At 51.5% G+C, this 17,200-nt stretch overlaps 1 long non-coding RNA gene across 1 annotated transcript; it reads right to left on the reverse strand.

Annotated features, from left to right (window-relative positions):
- Positions 1–6,269: 6,269 nt before the first annotated feature.
- On the reverse strand, positions 6,270–17,065 carry LOC306643030. The gene is made up of 3 exons (XR_013758798.1): positions 16,976–17,065; positions 14,192–14,380; positions 6,270–6,596 (listed from the first exon to the last, which is right to left on the reverse strand). It is a non-coding gene; the product is annotated as an uncharacterized lncRNA (long non-coding RNA).
- Between the last annotated feature and the right edge of the window lie 135 nt (positions 17,066–17,200).

Consider the following 17,200-nt stretch of genomic DNA (forward strand, 5'->3'; position numbering starts at 1 on the left):
TGAGTCTGTGGGCTGGTGGCGTCCAGAAAGGCGCTAGGTCCTGGGCACGTCAGCTGGAGAGGGAGGGACAGCATGAGCAGGCCCTGGTCAGGGATCCTGGCTGGAGGTGGAGAATCAGTATGGAAAGGCGGGTCCGCTTGTACAAGGGACTAGGAGTGGATACCAGGAAGGGTCACTGGGTGCAGTGGGGGAGACTCACGTGACTTTGTAAGGCTCGGGGGGGACACAGTGCTGCTCGGAGGGCCCGGGAGGCAATGACTGGATGCAGGCACCGTGGAGGCCTCAAAGGTCAGGGCAGCCTGCACTTCCTGTGTCACTAGTCTCCACAGCTCTGTTGTTGGGAGCTGGTAGTAACCCCTCAAGTGAGGAGGGGGAGCTCCTGGCAGCAGGTGTGGGACACTCAGGGAGAGTTTCATCTGTCAGTCATCAGGCACCTCTGGAGCTGGCTCCCTGGTAGAATGATCTGACACCTCTGCATAAAGTCACACAGCGCTTTGACAATGTCTCCTGCAGGCTTCTCAGACGCAATATGGAATAAAGGGGGTCCCTTAGGAATCATCTGGTCCACCCTTCTGATCTCCAAGTGCCAGTCACGGCTGATCCCTTGGGCATTGCAAGGCCATGGACTGTGTGGGTCCAGTGCTGAGCCTTCTCAAGACCACTGCCTGGGGCCAGGCAGGCCTTGGGGTGGGAACATGGCCTGACTCAGGAAAGGCCATAACTTCTGTGTCCTCCTGTCCTGTCCATCCTGTGATGCTGTCCGCATCCAGTCCTGGGACCACATTCACCACAACTTTCTCAAGAAGGGTCAGGACAGGGAAAAGCCCTTCACCCTTGTCCTGGGTGTCGGCCTCCAGGGGACCTGGGAAGGCTTGGTCGTCCGCATTCCTGCATGGAATGTCACCAGGGAGGCCCAGGGCACCTTCTCTGGACAAGGAGGCAGCTCCATCTTTCCCCAGCTACAGGCCCCATGGGGGTGGGAAGGGGGACAGAGGCCCCTTGCCTTGGAGAAAACCGAGTCTCATTGAGAGGTTAGTAACAGAGCCACACAGGGAAAGAGAGTGTGGGAGTCGAGGTTTCTTGGTTTTGTTTCTGTCCCCCAACCCCAACCCAGTTTTGGACAAGAATTTGTAACAGTGGTCCACGTCACCTTTTGAACACAGCTTTAAGGCTCATTTTTCACAGGGACCTGTTTTCCTTCCCTCTTCTCCCTCTCCCCCTCCCTAACCTGGGGGCAGGGAACAAGAGTACCCTGAGCACCTGCTCCACAGGACGGAGATGTCTGCCAGGGATCTAGGAAGTGAGTATCTCCCAAATTAACAAGTGAGTGTTAGCACAGCCTCTGGAACATGGTCTTTGAAGAGCTTCCTTAAAACCCCTTTTCCTGCTCATGGGCAGAATCACAGCCTCTGGGTTTCTCCTGGAGTCCCCTGGGTTTCTCCTTTGCTAGCCAAGCAATAAAACTTCTTCTTCTTTTTTTTTTTTTTTTTTCTCAAAACCGTGTCCTCGTTATTGAATTGGCATCAGGGCAAAGACCAAGCTTTCGGTTAGAAATTGAGTTAAAGCCCTCACGGCATATTGCTATTAAGGTATGTCTCACTGTCATGTCCCCATGTTCCTGTACAGTAGAAATTTATTCCACCTCATAAAAGGTGGGGACATAGCTATAATTTGTTTGTTTGATCTTTCTTGGATTTAAAAAAAAAGGAATATTCGTGGGTAAAAGATGAACAGTTTCCCCTTTGGTGTGATCTAACCCTGTCCTACCTGCTTCCCTGCGGCAGATGCGGACAGGGTGTCTCAACTGTGCTGATGGGCAACGCTGCTTATGGTAAGAGGAAGGCCGTGGGTGCAGGATTCCGATCCTGGAGCCATAACTGAGCTAAGTATCCAGGGGTCACATGCAGGTAAGGGGCCCCTGCGGGCACCTGGAGGCTGCCCTGTGGGACTGCAGCTGGACACGCTGCTTCCTGGGTGGACTGAGGCTCCTGGTCAGGACAACTTCCACGCCAGGCTCTGGTGAACAGCTGCTGGTGGCCACTCCCAGGCCCCAAGGAGGAGGCAGTTCTTCCTGCAGCCTCCATGTCCCCACACTGCTCACACCAGAAGGAGGGGTGCTTCTGTTCTTTGTGTAGGGCTTTTCCTGTTGTGCCTGCTGCATTTTCTCTACTCAGCTTGTCTGATTCCCTCTTCCCCCTACTCAAACCAGGAGGCCACTGGGGCACCCAGGTGTGAGGGGCTGGCAAGTTTCCCAGGTCCCTCCTGTCACTTCCCCAAACCACCGCCCCCAGCCTGCCAGTCAGTCAGTCCAGGTTGGGCCTTGCACTCAGCTGCCAGAGGAGGGGTCTTGGACAGGACACTTGGACGGGGTGTGGCCCTTTACGAACCCATGCGGTTAGCACTGATGCGCCCAAGAACGTGGCGGGAGCTTCCAGCAGCCAGGAGCGCCCGCCTTGTGCCCACACCGTAATCCTCGGCACGCAGGGCTTTGGACCCGTTCTCGCTGATGGCTGGAGACACCCACTTCCCGGGACAAGCTGGTCCCACTGCCCGCCGACTCCGGGGTCGAATCGCGGCAGCCGCAGCTTTGTCCGCGCTGTTCATGGAACCCTGAGCTGCCAGGTGACGGGCTGCGCAACCTTGCAGGCCGGTTCTTCTCTTCACCCCAGGCCCGCGTCGCCGGTCCCGGTGCTGCGCCGAGCAGAGGCGCCCCCTGCCGTCCGCGGGCGAGCTGCAGGGTGCACAGCGGACCCGCAGTCCTGGCAGGCCGCGGAGAAGTGGCCGTGCCACTGCCTCAGTGTGGGCACCGAGACTGCGGGAATTAAGGCGGAGCGCGCCACGTCTGCGCGGTGAGTCCCGACCGAGTAAAGCAGAGCGGCCAACACCAGCCAAACTGAAGCAAGCGCAGAGGGGCTGGGGCAGCCGCGGGCCAGGCCCTGCGTCCAGTCCCCAGCACCACAGAAAACGAAAAGGAAGAAAAGCACTCATCCAGAGGTCAGCCGAGGCTTTGACAAGAGGCTGCTATTACATTTTTCACGAAAGCTGCCATCATGACCTTGGAAATGATATTTAATCAGTTAGGATTAATTTTAAGATGGAATCACACTTCTGGACCTTGACGTGTCCACTTTTGTGATGGGAAAAAGTGCTGCCCATTAAATAAGTATCTCAAGGACAGGAGCTGTGGCTGTTATTTTACCAAAATCTTCCCAGAATTCTATAAAAATAACTCAACATACTAATAGACGTTCGTGTAAGATATCCAAACAGTTCCACTTATTAGCTCTGTGAAAGCTTCACTATCTATGCTCCAACTTCATCCTCTGGAAAACAGAGATAATCATGGTAGCCTTTTGAAGGGTAAAACCTAAATGAGATATATATTGTTAGGGAGGAAAAAAGTTTCCTCTATCCTTTTTGGTTCAATTAATGGGGTCTGCAAAATTTAAAAATTAACAGAAAGAAAAGCATAAGACTTTTATTCATAGTTACATGCTTGCAAGTTCACAGAAAAGAAGTAAACTTAAAGAGGCGATTGGATTGGAGGAATGGGTTTTGTTTCAAGGGACTCACAGGAGAGCAACCAGGGGAACACATGACCATGGGATGATCTCAGCAGGTGTCTGCGCATGCTCATTTTGTGCCCTCCCGCGTCACCGTAACGCCCTTCCTGGTCTCGCATGGGGGACACCTTCACAGGGGAAAGTGTGCCTTGATTTCAGGCAGAGCAGGGGTGGGCAGGGAGCTCGCCTGCACTTGCTGAGACCCAGTTTCCTTTGCCACAGAATGGTCCCATACCACCGTGGCACACAGGTTGGCACATTCAGGATGGAAAGTCCTCAGCCCTGTCCCTGGGCAAGTCCCAGGCTCGTGGTAAACACATGCTGTTATTTTATACTTACTGTTGTTTTTAGTACCAGGGATCGAACCCAGGGCACTTCACCACTGAACCACATCTCCAGTCCTTTTTTATTTCTTATGTTGAGACAGGGTTTCACTAAGTTGCTCAGGGCGTTTCTAAATTGCTGAGGCTGGCTTCGAACTTGCAACCCTCCTGCCTCAGCCTCAGAGTCACTAGGATTACAGGCCTGCACCACCAGTGCCTGATGTGTAGTGAGACTCTGAGCTAAATGCCAGTTACTGATAATAAGATATCATCCCTGTCCTTGAGAAGTTTACAATTTGAAGCAAAGGAAAACAAACATTTATTCAAATAGTATGTTAGATTATTGTATTAGCTTTTCATTGCCGTTACTAAAAGCTTCTTATGAAGAAAAGAGGTTTACTTTGCCCATGCTTTTGAAGACTGAAAGTCCAAACAGCATGACACAGGTCTGGTGAGGGCCTCCCTTGGCTTATTACATCACGGCAGACAGCAATGGCAGGCATGCATACCAGGCAAGTGACCACATGGCCACACCTGTGGCAGCAGGACAGGTCCCACAGTCCCCTCAAGGATATTCCCCCGTGGACCTAACCAATACCCCCTAACTGGTCTCTTAAAGGCTGCATCATAACCATCACCACACAGACACCAAGGACCCAATACACAAACTTTTAGGAGGACAAGCCACATCCAGACTGTAGCAGGGACAAGTTATTAGGCCACAGGAAACACTAGTGTAGTTCTGGTGTGTGTGGTGAGTGCAGAGTCAACAGGTGGGCAGTGGGACCACAGGAGTCACCTGGACCTGTGTGGTGAGTGCAGAATCAACAGGTTGTCGTCCTAGGTGACATTTGGGGAGCGTGTCCCCAAGGCTGGGCTCAGCACCTGGAGGATCTTGTGGCTTGTGAGCCTCATGGAGACTTTGCTCTTCATCTTGCAGACAGGGCGACTCTTCAAGATGACCAGGCAGAGCTCCTTTGGGCAAGGAAGGAGCGAGCTGCGGGCCCGGGTGGATGCAGGTCCACTTAAAGTGTACCGAGTGATGGCTAAAGGTTTTCTGGTGGCCAATCCCATGTAGGGATATAAGGATATGAAATGATGACCTGCTATTGGTGTAATCCAATGGTCTCTGATCGCCCAGTACCGCGTGGAGTAGCACACCTGTGATTCCCACGGCCTGGGAGACTGAGGTAGGAGAATTGCACGTTTGAGACCAGCATCAGCAAATTAGTGAGGCCCAATGTGAAAAAGCCTGGGTGCATGGTTCAGTGGCAGAGCACTTGCCTGGCAGACGTGAGCCTGGTATCCAGTACCACCACAACCACAAGGTAGCTCATGACTAGAGTAACCAAGAGGCATGACCCCAAGACACAGGGCTCCTGTCGGAATCCGGGGCCATCTTCCCTCAGGGACCATGGGCCTCAGAGCTCAGGTGTGCGAGGCATTCGATTCCCTGACCCCCGGGGCGATGGAGCAGTCATCGAGGCCAAGGCTGGTGGGGCGCTTGAGCGCAGTGCGGAGCTGCACACGCACGTGAGCTCGCCTGCGCGGGACGCGTTTGGGGCACGCCACACGACGCCCGTGTGTCAGCAGCCCTGAAGAGCCCGGGCACCGCGCCACCTCGGCCACAGCCCCGTCGTCCTGAGCCTAACGGAGAGCGCAAGCTGGTCAGCAAAGACCGCTCAGGCCTCGGCCTCCTGGAGGCCTCGCTGATTAGGCCCTGGGGGATCCATGGCGAGCACAGAATGCGGGATGGGCCCGGAAGGTGGGGACGGAGGGAGACACCGGTGGCTGGGGGCTGGTCGGTCCACCCAACAGCGCTGCCGCGGCGCTGAAACCCGGCCGGGTCCCTCGGGAGGCGTCTACTGCCCCCTGGTGGCGGGCCCTGGGCGGCGCCCTCTCTGGGCCGGCTTCCCGCCTCGCTCCCGGGGTGTCCCGGTGGTCCAGCGAGCAGACCGTGGGGCACTGCGGCCGCCGCTCCAGACAGGGCAGAGGGTCTCGTCCCTGGGCACATGCGGAACACGGCCTCTGCCGTCCTCTGCTTGAATGACCCCAAGGTTCCCCACTGCCGCCGACACAAGCCAGCCTCTGGGGAGAGCTCTGTGGGCCAGGGGTCACCGTCGGGATTCCGCCTTGGCCTGGGCGTCAGTCTCGTCCCTGCGCCGGCCTCTGACGGCTCTCTGGTCAGCTGCAAGGTCAACACAGAAATCGAGGAAAAGGTGACAGACTGTGCTATGCAGGGTTTTTTTTTTTTTTTTTTTTTTTCTTTTCCTTTTTAATATTTCGTTTTAGTTGTAAGTGGACACAATGCCTTTATTTTCTCTTTACGTGGTGCTGAGGATTGGACCCAGGGCCTCATGCATGCTAGCGAGCGCTCTACCACTGAGTCACAACCCAGCCCAAGTTTCTTATTCTTAGAGAATATGATGCTGCATTGCATTTTCACAGAGGCACTGTCCCCAACAGCCAAGAGGTAGAAGCCACCAGAGCATCCATGGACAGATGGACAGACAAACCCAAGGTGGTGTGTACACACCAGGAACACAGAAGGGGATTCTGACGCATGCTCAGCATGGATGATGGCAGGGAGTTCTGTGCAGCCATGAAGAACAGGATCACGTCACTGGCTGGAAAGCAGAAGGAACCAGAGGGCGTTACGTTATGCAGAATGAGCCAGACTCAGAGGGTCAAGGGTCCTATCCTTTTCCTCCTATGTGGAAGGTAGAGAGGAAAAGGGGGTGGGAAGGAGAGAGAGCTCATGAAAACAGAAGGGAAATCAGGAGAGGAGGGGGCAGGAGGAGGGGGAAGGGAAGGGAAGGTTCCAGGGTCCTGCTGTGTGCATTGAGTCTGCAACTGGAAGCCCATTGCTACCTATGATCACAGAACACCAATAAAACAGACCACCGCTAGCGGCCAGGACTGTAGCTGTGCAGTGGGGCAGTCATCTCCCACGTGCCTCTATCCCAAAGGCTGGAAGAAAGCCAAGATGACAAATTTTATATGGTGGCTTTTTAACTACAACTAAAACGTTATTCAGTTATTTTATGAGTAGGATGACCATTGATCTTACTGTCTGCAGCATTATTTATTTGATATCTTATACTGTTATACTGGGGGTTTTGTTTACATGCAATAAATTACATAGTTTTTGCGTGTTCAGATCACTGAGTCTTGATCGTCCCAAGTGAGCTATGAGCATTTCCATTTACATCGTCCCTAGAGGTTCCCTCACGTCCCTGCCACTCAGCCCAGCACCCCAGGCCGTCCTTTTCTCTGTCCCTGGACATTCCTTGTGTCCTTGAGGGTCTGTCTCAGTGCGAGGCATAGCTCTCAAGTGCGTGGTTTGACTTTTGACAAATGTCTGTACCACAGAAGCTCATCAAGATGTAGGTGTTCTCCCTAATTCCACAAAGTCTCTGCTGTCCTTTCCAGTCTGTGACCTTCTGTTCTGGTTTCTCCCCCACAGATCACTTTATCTGTTTGCAACTGTCACATAAAGGGACAGGCAGTCTGTGTGTCTGGCCTCTCTGACTCTGCAGCGTGCGGTGTAGATCAGCCTTCGCTCCTCTTTATTGAGAATAGCAGTCTGCTCATGAACTTGCCCACGCTGGCCGATCAGTGACGGGCAGTAGCGCTGTTTCTGAGTGAGGGTGCTGCAGACCCTCTGGCACAAGTCTCTCTGTGGACAAATGTTTCATTTCTCCTGGATAAATACGTATGGGTATTGCAGTTGTGGGGAAATGGAATAAAGGTGCATTTAACTGTATTTAAAAACCTCCAGAGATTTCCAAAGTGGCCATGCCATTTTGTGCCCCTGCCTGCCTTTTTTTGAAGGAATGATGGGCATTTAAAAGTTCACCCTCCTTAAGGTACATTTCTGCCAGCATAGACAGACGCGGACAGCTATGTGACACCAGCGCAGAGGAGACGCACAGCGGGCCCATCAGCCCCGGGGCCATGTGTCCCCTTGGTGGCTCCCTCCCCCCAGGCCCAGCTCCCAGTGACCACCGCTCTGTTCCTATATTTTGCCTTTTCCAGAATGACATGTAAATGGAACTCCCCATGTGTAGCTTGAGTCTGGCTCCATTCGCTAGGCAGGGTGCCCTTGAGATCCACTGCTTCCTCCGTCTTCCAGTGCGTGCTGCTTCCAGCGGGAGCAGTAGTCCATTTTACAGCTCCAGCCGTGGGTTGCAGGTTTCCCAGGGAGGCGTGGCAGGTGCTTCTGGGTGGGGGCCGTGATGAATGCAGCCTCTTGTGTGAGTAGGTCTTGTTTGAGGCCAGCAGGTACCTGGAAGAGGAACTGCTGGGCGGTCGTGGGGAAGGTTGGGCTGTGAGGAATGACCACGCTCAGTCCCGTTGGAAAGTGACCCAGCTCTGCTGCACCCTTGGCGGCACCCAGCTCTCAGGGCCTCTCAGGGTTAGTTTTAGTTGATACCTCTCGTGGGTGTCATCTCATTAGGGTTTTAATCTGTATTTCTGAATGGTTAATAGTGTTGACCATCTGCCCATGGGCTTGTTGCACGTGGATTGTGGCCTTCAGTGAACTACCTATTCACATCTTCTCACTTTACATTGGGCTGTTTGTTTTCTTACCCTAGAGTTTGAGACCCTAATACTGTGGGTAGAAGTCAGTGTGCCAGGTATGTGATTTGCAGATTTTTTTCTCCAAATCTGTGACTTTTGATTTCATTCCCTTTGCAATTCCTTTGAAGAACAGATGTTTTTAAAATTAAAATTAAAATTATAAAATTATATAATTTATAATTGTGTAATTACATAAGCAAATTTTAAAAATTATAATTATCAACACATTAATATTTACACTAAAGAATAAATTAAGCATTTAAAATATTCTTAATTTTTTAAAAAATGTTTTTAGTTGTAGATACAGTAACTAACTTATTTATCTTTATGTGGTGCTGAGGATGGAACCCAGTGCCTCATATATACGAGACAAGCACTCCACCACTGAGCTACAACCCCAGCCCAAAACATTCTTAATTTCGATGAAGTTCAATGTATCCATTTTTTTCTTTTATGGATAGTAACTATAGTATGGTAGCTAAGAAGTCCCTGCCTAATTGAAGGACAAAAACATGTTTCTCCTATGTTAGCTTCTAGAACTTTCTCTAGTTTTGTGTCGTATGTTTTGGTTTGTGACCCATTTGAGTGAATATTACGCGTGGCACACAGTTCGTTTCCATAGGATACCCACCGTTGCGGTATCACTGGGCAAGGATGGTCCGGGTTTCGCCCCGGTTCTTTCTGGACCCCGCTTTCTTCTACGTTGCCCTACATTTACGGCCTTTCGCCCGCTGGCTCCGCTCCTGGAGGTTTAAGACATCCGGAGCTCGGGAAGCCCTTCAGGTTTGTTCTTTTTGAAAATTCTTCAAGATCCTTTGCTTTTCCATATAAAGTTCAGACTCAGCCGTTGACTTCTGAAGGGAAAAGTCCCTGTGAGGATCTCAGCTGGGACAGCACTGGAGAACTGGCATCTTAGCGCCAGCGTAACAACCTCTTGGCGCACAGCTGGTTGGGGCATTCACGCTGAACTACCTTCAGGGTGTCATGCCGTCCCCACCACCGCTCTCTTCCAGAATGTTCACCAACCCAAATAGCGACCCTGGGCCGCTGAGCAGTGCCCGTTCTTCCTGCCCCGCCTCCGCCAGCCTGGGTGCATCCTTCCTCCATGGATGTGACTACGGCGGGTACCACTGCAGGTGGGACGGTGCAGTGTCTGTCCTTTGTGCAGGGCTTGTTAACGAGCATGGTGTCATCAAAGTTCAGCCCGGGGTAGCGGGTGCCAAAGCCTTGTTGCTTTCTAAGGCTGGGTGATGCCCTATTGTACTTACCACCAGGTTTTGAAGGCCCCTTCGTCTATGGGTGGACTCTCACCTTGCTTCTACCTCTTGCCACTGTGAACTTGATGTACAAGTGTTTGAGGTCCCACCTTCAGGCCTTTCAGGTAATTGCTTGCACGTGAGACTGCCAGTCACGGGGGCTTTACCACGTTGGCTGGGGTGCTGAGGGCTAGACCAGGACCTCAAGCACGGCAGGCAAGTGCTCCACCCCTGAGCCACAGCCCAGGACAGCCAGGGGGCCTGCTTTTTTTTTTTTTTTTTTTTTTTTGGAACAAGGTCTCACAGGCCTTTTTGGGCAAGGTGTTGCCCAGGTGACCCAGGGTGGCTGCGAGCTCCTGGCTCAAGCATCCTCCTGCCTCAGCCTCCCAAGCCACTGGGACTACAGAGGTCAAGTACCCTTCACCCGTTAACCAGCCCTTCGTATGTCGTGACACACTATTTAAGTCCCTTTTCTGTTTTAAATTTTGGTTGTTTATTGTTCTATTCCTTTTTCAGATATATTTTCTGTAAACGTTTTCCCCAATTTACAGCATGACTAGTCTGTTTCTTAAGATTATCATTTGATGGATAAGCAGACATTTTAAATGTAATGAAATCCAGTTTACCTTTCGTTTTATGGCTTTTTGTTTTATGGTCCAAAACATCTTCATCTACCCTCAGTTGGGAGATGGCCCCCTGTCCTGTCTGGAAGCTGTATGTTTCTGCATCTGATGTTGAGACCGGTGATCTGTCCTGAATTAGTCTTCCCAGTTGTAAGATGGGGACCAAGCTTTTTATATAGGACTCTGTGGTCACTCCAGCCCCGTTTGTTCAAGAAGACCTCTTTCCACAGAACTGCTCACGTTTATGTTTATATGTTTACACAGAAGAACTGAAGAGCTTCCTGATCTACTTGTTTAAAAATGGTCAGTTAATATTTTGTATTGGTTTACATTAAAAGGAATGAAGGGTTATAGAAAAAAATTCAATTTCCTCTCCATTTTGTCTCTCCTGTTCCCAGTCCCGTTCACTGAGGCAGAGGCTGCTCGTGGTTTCCTGAGACTCTTAGAGAGATGGGCTCCTGTGTGCAATGCTGAGATCTGTTGTGACCTGTGAGAGTGTGTGCGTGGCACACATGTGCATGTGTGTAGGTACAAGGGACAAGGGATGTCTCAGTACTACAGATAATTCCAGCTTAGTCCACAGGATTTCCCTGAGACGTTATAAGTAGTGCCTAAGAGTTGTTTTTTTTATTTTTTTAAACAAGGCCTTATTTAGTTCTTCCCTTTCACTTTACATGGGTAAAGAGAACATTGTATGATCAAGTTCAAGTTCACACACAAGAAGCAGTGACCCTTTCTTCCTCCCTTTTTCCCTTTCTTCTTCTACTTTTGGCAATTTTTACAGACTGATTCATTGGATCCATGTGCCTAATAATCATTAGAAATTGCAAATTTGATAGAAAAAAGTGGGGGAACTGAGGAAGACAATCATTAGGATTTATTATAGTTTCTTTTTTTTTTTTTTGCAGTGCTGGGGATGGGAACCTGGGTCTTGTGCCTGCTGGGCAAGAGCCCTGCCACCGAGCTTCCCTACCCAGGATACACTTCGAAATGACAAAAAGCTACTTCACGGCCGAGGCCACTCAGGAAGGCAGTCCCTAGTCCCCTTCCTTAATGGCTTCCTGACATTCTTTCTCCTTCAAGCAAATTTCGCCTCTTCACATGAGCCTTGGGATTCTGCTGTCACGAAAGGCTTTGACTGTAGGGTGGCCTAGGCCAGTCCTGGGTGTCAGGAGAGGAGTGGAGATGGTTCTGGCCTCCACCCACGCCCTCCACCCCGGCTTGGAGAAACCAGGGCCTCCTGCAGGCCGGGCAAGGGCTCTACCATCAGCTCCGTTCCCAGCCCCAGCACAATTTCTATTTTATGAAAGCCTCTCTTTTGGGGGCTGGGGTCGTGGCTCAGTGGCAGAGCGCTTGCCTAGCATGTGTGAGGCACTGGGTTCGATCCTCAGCACCACATAAAAATAAATAAAATAAAGGCATTATGTCCAGCTACAACTAAAAGTACTTTTTTAAAAAAAGAAAGCCTCTCTTTTTCTGAAATTTGGACATTGAATTGAGATACATCATTTGATAAATATGCTTACTAACTTATAAAGTGCAAAAACTTAAAACAAAATGCTCCATTCGTTACTTTTTTTACATGCATCTTCCCCAAAGGTCAAACCCCTCCTTTCCACCCGGTCCTTTCTGTTCTGACCTGGAGATGCCCTGGGAGCTTGCCCGCCCCACCTCAAAAGGGAGGGTTTCCCTGTGCACCCCCAGCACGGAAAGAGCACCCTGAGCGCTCAGAAAGGTGTGCCCTGGGAAGCGGGTTGACTCCAGGAAGCCCTGCACACATCGCAGCCCTATGTCTGCCGCAGCCCGATGTCTGCCATCCCCGGACCTCTGCCACCTGCTTCTCGGCCCAGGCTGGCCGCTTGGCCCGGTGTCCCCACAGGGTTCCTGTGAAGGCCAAAGCAGGCGGGCAGGGTAAAGATGGGACATGAAGAGGGAAAGGGGAGGCAGCAGGGAGGGCAGGGACCCCAGCTGGAGGCTGGAGGCCGCAGAGGCTGCAGACCCGGGAGCAGATGCAGATGCCCACAGAGGAACCCCAGCCACAACTGTGCACCCAGCACCCAGCAGAGGAGCCCGGTACTGCAACCTTGACCCGCCCCTCCTGGGTTCCCATTCTGTAGGAAACTCACTAATAAATCCAGCAGGAAGACAAGACCCCTCTAAATGGTGTCTCCAGTTGCCTGAACAGGGTCTGAACTGGAACTACCAGAGCAAACACTAAGGTCCGTTTTCATGTTTGTGACACATTCCCAGATTACTTGCCAAAGAAGTGGAACGATTAATACTCCCGCCATCCAACGTACAAATTCCTACTTTATTGCACCTTTGCCGGTATTGATGGTTTCTTTTTTAACATCTTTAATAAAGAATAGACAAAGTCGGTGCAGTGACCACTCCTGTAACCGTAGTAACTCCGGAGGCTGAGGCAGGAGCATCACAAGTTCAAGGCCAGCCTCAGCCACTTAGTGAGACCCTGTCTCAAAATAAAACTTAAGAGAGTTGGGGCTGTGACCCAGAGGTGGAGCCCTTGTCTAGCATGCAGGAGGTCCTGGGTTCAACCCCCAGTACTGGGAAGAAGTGGAAGCAAAAAGGATAAGAAAAGGTGGCACCCAGTGACTGCTGTAAGCTTCAAGGCAGAAGTTCGAAAGGATGCATGAGCCGCAGCTGTTACGTTTGAATCTGAAGACAGTGCGGTACCCGGGAGAAGAGGGCATTGAAGCAGTGCTCCTTCAGCCCAACTCAGGATCAGCTGCCAGGGTTCCACGGGGATAGGGGCTGCCACACCACCCAGGCCCACGCCCTGGGATATTCTTAGGAACCTTCAAAAACTGCAGAGCCGGTTGTGGTGGACACAGCTGTAAACCCAGCTGCTCAGGAGGTAGTGCAAGGAGAGTCACATGGTGGAGATCAGTCTCACTAACTTAGCCAGATCCCATCTCAAAAATCATCAAGTAGAAAGGGCTCAGTGGCCAAGCATCCCTGGGCGCAATCCCAGTGCCAGAAACGGGCAGAGGACCGCACACTCACTCGGTGGTGGTCAGTGGTTCTTCTGTGTCCTGGGGACCTGTTCCAAGCTGTGCAGGGGCTCAAGTTCATTGTTGTAAAATGGGGCAGTATTTGCATACAACACACACACACACATCCCTCTATATACTTTAAATCATCGCTAGATTACTTACAGTGCCTGATATCATATAAATACTACGTAAACAGTTGCTATACTTTGTTGTTTAGGGACTAATGACAGGGAAGAGTCTCTACATGTTCAGTACAGATGCAATTTTTTTTCCAAATATTTTCAATCCAAAATTAGTTGAGTCCTTGGGTATAGAAACCACAGATATGAAAGGCTGACTATATGCATCCTAAAAATCTGACAATGCCATTTCTTGGTGTTATGCCCCAGCTACACAGCCATGCATTTATGAGAATGCTTAGTATAGCACTGTTTATACTAATGAATAAGTGGAACCATCTCCAATGTTCAACAAGAGGAGAAAGGTTAAATATGATGCCATTACATTCTGTGGAAAATTATGCAGTGGTTAAAAAGACAAGTTAGTCCATGTGTACTGATAGAGCTACATGTTGTTGCATGAAAAAGTAACATGACATGATACCATTTATGTAAACAAACTATGTAAAATAGTGCCACACAGGGAGTGTGTGTATGTGATATATGTGTGTGTGCAAATACACATATATACACACATATTGCATGGGAAAAAACATAGGATTCAGATTAAGCTGAGCAGGTAAGTAGGAAGGTGATGGCAGTCCAAGATTTGGGATTTACCCATGGTTTCATAAAAATGGCCAATTATGATGCAGCATCTATGTATTACATTATCAAATTTTTATGAAAACCTTTTTAAAAGGGCAGGACACTGAGAAATGCAGGCTGGCTCCCACAGACGTGTGGTGGCCGATGCTGGCTCAGCTCCTGCTGGAAGCAGAGTTCCACTGTGCCCTTCTGCCCAGTTGGGAAAGGCCTGAGGTCAGCCCATAAACACAGGGTTCTCTGGGCACTTTCTCTGGAAAGAAACAGAAAACAACCTCAAATTGAAGTCAGCAGAAAAGAACCTCACCTTTGTTCCTCTATTTGGAAGGAAAACAGGCGCCCAGCAGTCATGTGGCACCACGGGGTCCTGCCCGCAGACCTGCTCTCTGCTGGAGCCACCTCCCTGCCTGGGGCTCAGACCCCACAGAGTGTTAGCAAACTGTTGGTGGGTTATCCGAGTCTTTATGGAGAAAGTGGCTCTAGCCTTCGTTAGATGGTGGTCTTGGACCCCAAAAGGTCATGACCCACGGTGTGAGGGGCCTGTTAAATATCACAGGCACTAGGTTCAATACGAAGTTTGGGGTTTGTTTGGTTTGTAGGTTTTGTTTTGGTCTCTGTTGGTTTTTCTGGTGGTGCTGGGGACAGAACCCAGGGCCTCGTGCATGCCAGTCAAGTGCTGCTGTGCTCAGCTACATCCCCAGGTCCAATATTTTGATGCAAACTGCAAGAAATTGTGAAAACCTTAACATCCATTTTAGAATTCCAGGGCACTCCTGCCTGTAGGCTGGCTGGAGAAACACCAGGCCTCCTTGCGCCGTGTCCTGCCCACCCTGGGCTCCTGCAGTCCTGCTCTCCAACTGCCCCTACCCTACCCACCCTGGCTCCACTTCAAGTGGGCCACGGCAGGAACAGGTGGCTTTTCAGCTTCTCCTGCTGGGCTTCACGGATACGCTCCTCAGGGTGCGTCTGACCTCAGACCAGGGGGCTTGACCCTCGCAAGTGTCCGCCCCACGCAGAATGGCAGTGTGGCCTCCTCTCGTTCCCATCCGTGGCTCTGGGGCTTGTGATCGGAATGCCACAGAGGGTGGCGCCTGGCTTCCTGCAGGACCCTCCCACACCATGGCGCTTGCCAGTCCCGGGGCTCCAGTGAGTGGGTTCCAGCCTGGCCTTGTTGACCACATGCCCACCCACCGGGATCCCTCAGGGTCCCATTCCTAACTGCCATACCCAATCTCATTAGTCGACAGGTGGGGAAGACGTTCGAGTTGACCTCAGCAGTGCCCCACAATCTTGCAGAAGTTCACTCCAAGTTTTTGCCGTCACCAGCTTGTGGCCAAGGGACAGGAGTGGCCTACGGGTACTGCAAATATTCTTTGTCCTGATCTGTTTCTGAAAATTCTGTGGGTGGCACAGTAAAGATGGGTGCACTTAATCAGACGTGCTTCCTTCTGCCAGACAATCGGTTTCCATTTTCAGTCTACTAGTGTCCCGCAAGCGAGGCCACGTAGAAGCCCATGGGCAGGAACCTCTAGTGCTGAGCCCTGGGCCAGCCTCCAGGAGCACAGGGCCGGGCGGAGATGCGGAGAATGGACTGGGCTGGGAAGCAGCCAGCGCATGCTCAGTGGATGTTTGCCGAATGCCCTCCTTCACTTAAGTGACGTGGGGTGGGAAAGGAGCTCATCAGTGAGGGACATGGGGACCTGACAGAAGGGCATCTCCCATACGGGCCTTTGGAGCACAGTATGCTCCCTGCCATCTTCCCCCTCTCCGCACGCCCTCGCCTGGCCCAAGCTCACCTGGCAGCAGGCAGATGTGCACAGCCTGGCCCTTCCCTGAGCAGCAGGCCACACAGCAGGGTCCACTCTGCTCTGTCTGACTGTGGGACAGGCACGTGGGTTTCACCAGCCACCACTTCCACCCCACGCTTGCTCCCCATCCTGTGTCCTCATCCCTGGAAGGGTATCACTGTCTCTCCAGCCACCAAACTGAACGTGCCAGGGTCACTTTTGTCCTCCCCATGTCCTTGAAATGCTTCCTGGCTCCTGGTTGGTCCTGTGCCTGCCCACAGTTAGTGCCTGGAGTTCCCCTTGGGTCGCCTAGGATGCCCCCAGCCTAGTCCATCCTCCTTGCCACCCAGAGTGGTCTGTCCACGCCGGGTCTGCACAGTCACTCCCCCACCTCTGCTGGCTCCCTGCTGTGGGAACAGAGCCAGGCAAGTGGCAGGAGCTTGACTGTAGACGGTATTGGACGTTGGTAGGACGTCATTTTAATTGTTACAAGGGATCATGCTGCTATAGCTAGCTATGAGAACTTCCTTTTTTTTTCCTTTCAGAAATTCAAGTTGAAGGATCTAAAATAAAGGGATTCAAATAAAAATATAAACAAGAAAATATGTCAAGTGTGAGCAGCAGGTGGATCCAGGGCTGGGTGCTCATGGCTTGGTGCTTTCTATATGTCTCCATATTTGAATTTTTTCACGAGGAGTTATCTTTTTAAAGGTGAGTTTAATTGGTTGGACCCATTTTCTCATCTCTCAAACTGTAGGTGTCAGTGAGAGGTGCAGCTAATGGTCTCTGAAGCCTGCATCCAGCCTGTCCAGTCCAGAGCTCTGGGCGGGAAATGCCCCTCTGTCAGCCTGGGGCCAGGTTGTCCTGAAGAAGTGGCTTTTGGCTTTTAGGTCTGTTGACAAGGATAACCCTGAAGGGGGAAGCAAGGGCTTCAGTGGGCCCAGCAGAGGGAAGTGAAGGGGCTACCCCCAAGTGATCACGCTGATGGGAGAGAAGCGCCCCAGCAGGACCTGGGAGCCTTCGGAAGCACATGCACTGTCCTGGGGTCAGCAGTCACTCACCTGACCTCCAGCGGGAAGGTAGGTTCTAGCAGTTCCTGTGGGAGGAAGTTCACGTTTTTAAAAGAGCTGGAATTACCTGGCCGCCCCACAAATTAATGTGCTCAAGAGGCCTTCCGCGGAGGTGTGATGCATGCCTTCGTGCACGACACGGGCACTGTACAACGGGGTGCCTAGAAACCCCTCGGCGCCCGGGTCAGTCAGTTCTCAAGGATGGTCGCTGGCCCA

Source organism: Sciurus vulgaris (assembly GCF_902686455.1).
Source record: "Sciurus vulgaris genome assembly, chromosome: 13".
In the NCBI taxonomy this organism is placed as follows: domain Eukaryota; kingdom Metazoa; phylum Chordata; class Mammalia; order Rodentia; family Sciuridae; genus Sciurus; species Sciurus vulgaris.